Genomic DNA, 7,713 nt, shown 5'->3' with positions numbered 1-7,713 from the left:
AGGATGTAAAATTGAACAAAGATAAATATAACAACTATTGGATAAAAACTATTATGGTAAATAATATGAGTTCTTCAATTTCCTTCAGTGGAAGGGCTTTTAGTATACCTGGTAGAACATCAATTAAAGTATCTCTAACAAAAGTTTCTCCTCTCCTTCTAGTAATATATTCAAAACTAGAAAAAACAATGAAACAAGAAAAAGTATCAAAGAACAAAAACCTTATGGATGAAGCTTTAGAAAGAAAAGATAAGACCATCTGTAATATGCAAGGAGAAATTTGTATTTTTTTCAACAACCCTAAAGATGTAAATCTTGATGAAATAAAGGATGTTAATATATCAGGTGAAATGACATTTCGTTCAATAGTAGTTAACGATAATTTTAAAATTACCTTTAATATAAAAAATGTTGTCGTTGAATCTGATAATGAAAAAGTATATCGATATCGATGGTAATATACAACTGAAAGTATAGATGAATTTCAGTTTAAGTAAAGTTTTACTTTATAAATATGCTAGACTTTCCTGATTCTCCATATGACAAATTTGAGAATTGTCCTGCGTGTGAAAGACAGGGATTAAACACAGAGTCAAAAGCCTATAAACAATGTATATTCTGTGATTATCTTCTAATTAATGATAATAAAAAATATAAAAAGGAAAATAATTCTTTTAGATTTACACCAAAAATGAATTACTTTACAAGATTGATTAGAGAAATGAATGTAAAGTATGAGGATGATTACACACCTTTCCTTACAAGGGAAGAAACTGAACGTATAAGAGAAATGTTCAAAGGATTGTTGTTGTATATTATTCATGGATGTAATTTTCAGGGAAATATCAACACAAGATATTGTATAAATAAAATAATGGATTATCTTGAAATTAAACCTGAACTTAGGATAAAATATAGAGTTTCTAAAAAAGCCAATAATAAATTAAATAACCTGTTTTTCAAATATATAAATGAATGATTTTTTTACCTATTTGGGAAAATAAGATAAAATTTAACAACCATAAAAATCTCCCAAATTCATTAAGATGTCTCATAGTTGGTTCAAGTGGATGTGGAAAAACCTGCTTACTTTTAAAAATGCTCCTCACTCCCAACTTTTTAGATTATGATAATTTAATAATTTTCACAAAGTCGAGTTTTCAACCAGAGTATCAACTACTCTCACAAGGTTTTAATGCTGGTCTTCAAAAAGAAGATATAATAGGTTTATTTAAACGTCAAAAAACCTAAATGATTATAACATTGAAGATATAATTCAACTATTTTGTGATACACAGAGATGTAAAAAGAAATCAAATCTTATAACTTGTATTCTTAGTGATAATACGGATGATATACCGTCTCCCAAGATTTGGATAAATCAAAAAGAACCTCGTTATCTTTGATGATTGTGTTAATGAGAGAAACCAAACGGTAATGGACAGCTACTACACAAGAGGGAGACATTCTTCTTGTAATTGTATTTATCTTAGTCAATCGTACTTTCAACTTCCTCGTCGTTCCATCAGAAACAATGCTAATACTTTTATTTTATTCAAGTTAAATTCAATAGATATCAATAATTTTTGGAGAGATAATTGTTCTACATTATGTAGTAAAAAGAAATTTGAGGATTATATGAAGCACACGACTGAAAAATATAAATATATTGTTGTGAAACAAGATGAGATATTAAGGGATATATTTTTTGTTTTATAAACAATTACATATATAAATGACAACTATTATTATAAATCTTGTGGGTAAATCTGCTTCTGGAAAAACTTTCATAAATCAAGGTTCTTGTGTAGTACAAATGAGAATATTGTAAATTTACTTAAAAACACCCCGTGATACGCATTGTATCAACAACAACTAGAGCAATAAGACCTGGAGAAGTAAAAGGTGAAGATTATCACTATATTTCAGTGGAGGAACATATGCGATTGAGGAATGAAGGACAAATATTTGAGGAGGTTTCTCTTGGTACAACAAAATATTCACATTGTAAGAGTGAGTTAAAGAAACTAAAATCTGGTGGTGTTGGGATATTAGAAACTAATCCAGAAGGAACGAGACAAATTATTAAATATCTGAGCGGAGTGAAGATTTTATCATTCGGTTTTGATGTTGATGAAGAAACTCAACACAAACGTATGAAAAGCAGAGATGCAAGGATTAGTGAAGAAGAAATTACAACTCGCATTAATGTTAATAAAGAATTTGATGAAATATTTAAAGAAAAGGATTTATTTGAACACATCTACTTGAATGATGAAGAAAAGGAAAATTTCCCTGTTGATCTTTACAATTCATTAAATGATATTTTACAATAAATAAATGGATGTAAAAGAAAGAGCAAGAAGATTTAAGGAACATCAAGAGTTGGTTTCAAAAGTTGTAAAACAACAGGAAGACATAAAGAAGAAACGCAGACAGAAACTAACGGGCGAAGAAGCATTTGAAAGAAAACAAGAGAAATTTTTTAAACCACTTTTAAAAACTTCCCAAGAAAAAATGAAAGATGTTTCCACAGTTCCCACAGTAGAATATACTCCCAGAAAGCTTCAAATGTTAAAAGATTTCAGTCAAATGACGGAGGAAGAATTAGAGCATTTAGGAGAATTAGAATATGATGATGAAGGTTTATTTCAACAACTGGAAGAGATTAATCAACCCCTGATTATATTGTGAATGCTGTTCAAAACAATGAATATTCAGCGGATTCAAAAACCAAAGCAGGACTCATTCCAACAGAACAACCAGCAATATTTCATCTTGTTCAAGAAAAGGTATTGATATTTAATGATGAATTAAGGTTCTTAAGTTCTGCTCAACCCCCTGTTAAACTAACTCCGAGATTAATGTTTCTTCTCACAAAAGATGGAAGACAAGGTTCAACTGTGAAGGATGAATCAAAGTATATTGATAAACCATTGGATATGGAAAATAATGATGATAGAGTATATATTGATTTGCTGAACACTCTAAATTATAAGGTTATTCTTTCTGGTAAAAGTAGGAAGAATGAGAAGGAGAAACACATTATTCAGGCTTTAAGTATCCTTGGTTCAGGTGTTAGTTTTCTTCCAAATGACCCATCGCAATTAGTTAATAGACTGTTATTGTTGTTAGGCAGTCAGAAGGCTGGAAATAACAATTATTTTAATGAAGCATCAGCCATTTTAGACCAGTTGATGAACATGAAAATAATTAATAAATATCAATATAAAGACATTTTATCTCATATTAAATAAGATGAGAAGCACAATCCTTAGTTTCAATTTCACAACAAGCGACCACACATCTTCATTCCCATACCCACTACAACTTGACACAACAAAAGAATATGAGGCATCTTTATTGTCCATGGAAACTTATAATACCTTATTTAATATAACTGATAAAAATGACAAGTTTAGTTATAATCCCGGAAGTGGATACAAAACGATAACAGTCTCACCCGGAGCATATGAGATTTCTCAAATATCTTCCGAAATTGCTCGTCTTATGAAAGAACAGGGTGATGAACCAAAAAATATTGTTATAAACATTCAAAAACATACTTCAAAATCAACGATTAAAGTTAAAAATAACTACAAGGTTGATTTCACAATTGATAATTCATTTAGAGAGTTATTGGGTTTCTCCTCAAAAAAGATTGAAACTAATGGGACGTTTTACAGTGATAATGTCATTCAAATATCCTCAGGAATAAATTCGGTGTTAATTCACTGTGATTTGATTGATGGTGCTTATAATGATGGAAAAAAACAAATACAATATTTTCATTCAGTGCATACTCAACCCCAATTGGTTATAAATTTAATATGGAACCTAAAAATTTGGTTTATCTACCTGTGTCAGGAAAAACCATACACAGAGTAAATTTTAGGATAACCGACCAAGATAATCGTGTGATTTCTTTTAATGGAGAAGTTATATCCATCAGAATTCACCTACGTGAAGTTTTCCAATAAATAAATACGATGGTTATTGTGAGGAAACACGAGTTGGGAAAATATAAAATAATTACAGGGGATGGGATGTTCCTTTCCCCGTACTACAAGGGTGAAGGTATGTATCTTGGTAGAGGATACTATAAACCTAAGAGACAAAGGGGTGTCGGACATCAATTTAGAGGAGATGGGATAATTGATACTCTCATGGGTATTGGTTCAACTATTCTTAAACATAAAGACCTAATTGGTTCAACTGCTTCTGCTGTGGGAAATGTAGCAGGTGCTGTAAAGAGTATAAAAGATGCTCAGAAAGAATCTCATAAATTACAAGCAATAAAAGAAATTAAGAAAGGTAAAACTCAGTTGTCCCCCCAAGAACGACAGAAAATAATTCAAATACTTGGATCAGGGTTTCAAAAGTTTTAACATCTTTTTTCCTAAATAAATACAAGTATGGAAGCAATTGATAGTATCTATGATTTGGATGATACTATTATTATCTCAAACTCCACTAAAAAGAAGATTACTTCAAGGTAAATGCAATAACTGGAACAGACTGGAATACGAATGGTACAAAAAGTTTTGAAATAAATAATCAACAAACCTATTTGAATCTCTCCGAAAGTTTCTTGTTGTGTAAATTTAAATTCACTAAGGCTGGGAATAACACAAACGCTACACTTGTAAATGATTTCTTCTGGAAAATGTTTGATAGTGTGCGTTTGTATATTGGAACACAAGAAGTTGAAGCGGTTGATTATGTCTCTGCTGTATCTGAAATGATAAAATTTACACTCTATACATTCAGTGATAGAATGGGAAAGGGGTCTGTCGAAGGTTTTATTCCTGATATGTCAACGGGAACAAACACAGACCCTGGGTATACTCAAAGGAAAGGAATGTATAATGATGATACAAAAGCAGAAAATAGTTTTACTGTGGCAGTTCCTCTTAAAGGTATATTTGGATTTTGTGATCATGATAAAGTTCTGTATGGCCTTAAAATTAGATTTCAACTACAAAGGAATGATAATGAAAATCGATTGCTTTTTGGTGTTGGTAGTGCTTTTGGTGATCAGAATAAATTTGTAATTGAGGAAATGAGTTGGTATATCAGTGAATATACTCCTAATCTTAAAACAGAAGAGATGTTGAATCGAAGACTTAACTCAAAGAAACCACTCAGTGTATCATACCTCAAAAGAAGATGTCAACACGTTAAACTCAATCAAACTACTTACACGTGGAATTTGGGTGTTCTGGAAGGAAAGCCACGAAATCTGTGGATCATTTTTAAAAAGCCAGATGGTGATACTGCGACTGATAAGAATAATGCATTGAGTGATAATGCTAAGGTGAAACAACTTCGCGTTTCTCTAGATGGAACATTTTATCCACGAGATAGATTGGAAATTAATTGGGAAAAAAATGATTTTGCTGAAGCATACAAGTCTTACCAAAAGGTGTGTGAAAGTAATGGAAATAAAGAACCTATTTTGGATATGACAGCATTTAAAAGTTTGTATACAATCTATGCGTTTGACCTGAGCGCGCAAAAGGAAACTATAAAGTCTAATCGAGTGGATACTTCCCTATACATTGAAAGAGGAGAGAGTGAAGAAGTTGATACATATTGTTTGCTTTTGGAAGAAACAGAATTGCAGATTAATACAGATAATGGTGTGATGATTAGTCTCACATAATTTTTTGTTAAATAAATGAGTGGCAAAGTACCAACTGGGGTATATGTTAATCAAATCAATCTTCATAAACTATCATCTTGTGTTCAAAATCAAAAGCCTTGTACGATTAACGTTAATACAATTCAGAGAAAAGGAGCAGTAAGAATTGATGTTTTGCTCACAAGAGAACAGGTTAAAATCTTGAATGACACTGGCTCACTTAAAATTAAAATGACAAAACCAATGTTGAAAAAATATTCAATAAGAGAGACGAGTGGAGGATTTCTCCCATTTCTAATTCCTTTATTTGCTGGTTTAAGTGCGGTTGGAGCATTGACGGGTGGTATTTCAACAGCGGTGAAAACTGCCAACGAAAGGAAGGCTCAACTCCAGGCTCAAAAAGAATTGGAAAGACATAACAAAGAGTTGGAGAAACAAATTAGTGGAAGTGGCGTAATTGTAGATTTTGCTGAAAAACTTGAAGGTCTGCCTGATAAAGCGAGATTGTTAGTTGGAGATATGCTTTCTTCTATAGCACAAGCAGGTGTAAAATTAACGAAAAGAGGTAATGGATTATATCTTTCTAATAAATAAATGAGCATTGATGAGTGGTTGAAAGAATTTGGAAAGAATACAACATCAAATTTACAACTTGCCAAATATTGTAAGAAATTAAAAATTCATAATGTGGTTATTTGTATGAGAGATGAATTAACAAATGTGTCGAAACATACAAAGAATATTATTATGAACTTAGAAGATAATGATGGGAACGGTTCTCATTGGGTTTGTATTTTTAATAGTCAAGACAAATATTATTTTGATAGTTTTGGTCTTCCACCACCTGTTGAAGTCATAAAATTCTTACAGAATGGTGTTTATCAAACATTTCAAGTCCAAGAATTAAATTCCAAGTGTTGTGGTCAATTATGTCTATATGTGTTATTTCAACTCAACAAAAATAAAAAATTTTATGATATTATTTTTAATCTAATATAAATGACTTATGTTGGTAAAGATGGTTCTATCTTTGGTGTATCTCAAGAACTGGATATTGATTTATCAAATTATTACACAAAGGCACAGGCTGAACGATATAAATATAATATAAACAAAAATATTAACATGAAAAATGCTTATAAATTAAAAAATTATCCAAGCCCGACTGACGCGAATGACTTGGTGAGATTAAGCGATTTATCACAATATATATACTTAAATAAAACGGCTGTGTATTCTAAAGATACAGAAGTGTTGATATTATCTCCAGGTCATACAGAATTCACAGTTCGAATTAAAATAAATTTTTATAAAGAAGGGCGTATCGTTTGTATGAGAATAGAACAATGGGGGTATGATATGAATGATTTAGGGTATAATTGGTCATTTAAAATTAACCTCGAAGACCTGGAACAATTAAATCAGTCTCGTAAGGAAGAATATTATCCACTTGGTATCGAGAATGAGTTTTGTGGAGCCACGATTAGTAAACAACAAATAAAAGAATTTAATAAGGGTAAATATAATAATGGTTTTGCCCTTGTTTATCTCATGAAAACAGAAAAAACAGGATTATATATAATAAGTAAGGAAATACAAAATGATTTAACTATGGGAAGATGGGGAGGTGTTTCGTGCCATAATATTATTCTAACATATATTTCTAATACATAAATGACAGCAAGAAGGCTTCAAGAAAATTATCATTTCTGTGTTCAAGCATACCTTCAAGAAAAGGGTATTCGGTATTTTAATAAATATGTTCTACAACATAAGAATGAGGTATTTTCAATAAAAGATTGGCATTATGCTGATGTTGATAAACCAACAACTTTAGATTTAATTAGAATGTTAAATAATGAAAAAATTATAAGGTTAAGAAAAGGTAAGGCTCTTTTAGAAATTCAAAAGAAATTTTATTGGTATCCTGTTGTAAAAAAAATTATTTTCGATGCAGGAATAACAAGAAATCCTGATGAATATATGTATAATATTCTATGGGGTGTAAACGATTCAAGGATAGTAAGGGATGAGGAAGGAGTTGAAGAAGAGAGGGAAGAGGAGGAAAA

Source organism: Eptatretus burgeri, unplaced genomic scaffold (assembly GCF_056783735.1).
Source record: "Eptatretus burgeri isolate ZD-2024b unplaced genomic scaffold, Ebu_testis_v1 Ebu_testis_scaffold_192, whole genome shotgun sequence".
Lineage (NCBI taxonomy): Eukaryota > Metazoa > Chordata > Myxini > Myxiniformes > Myxinidae > Eptatretus > Eptatretus burgeri.
This window is presented reverse-complemented; position numbering follows the sequence as displayed.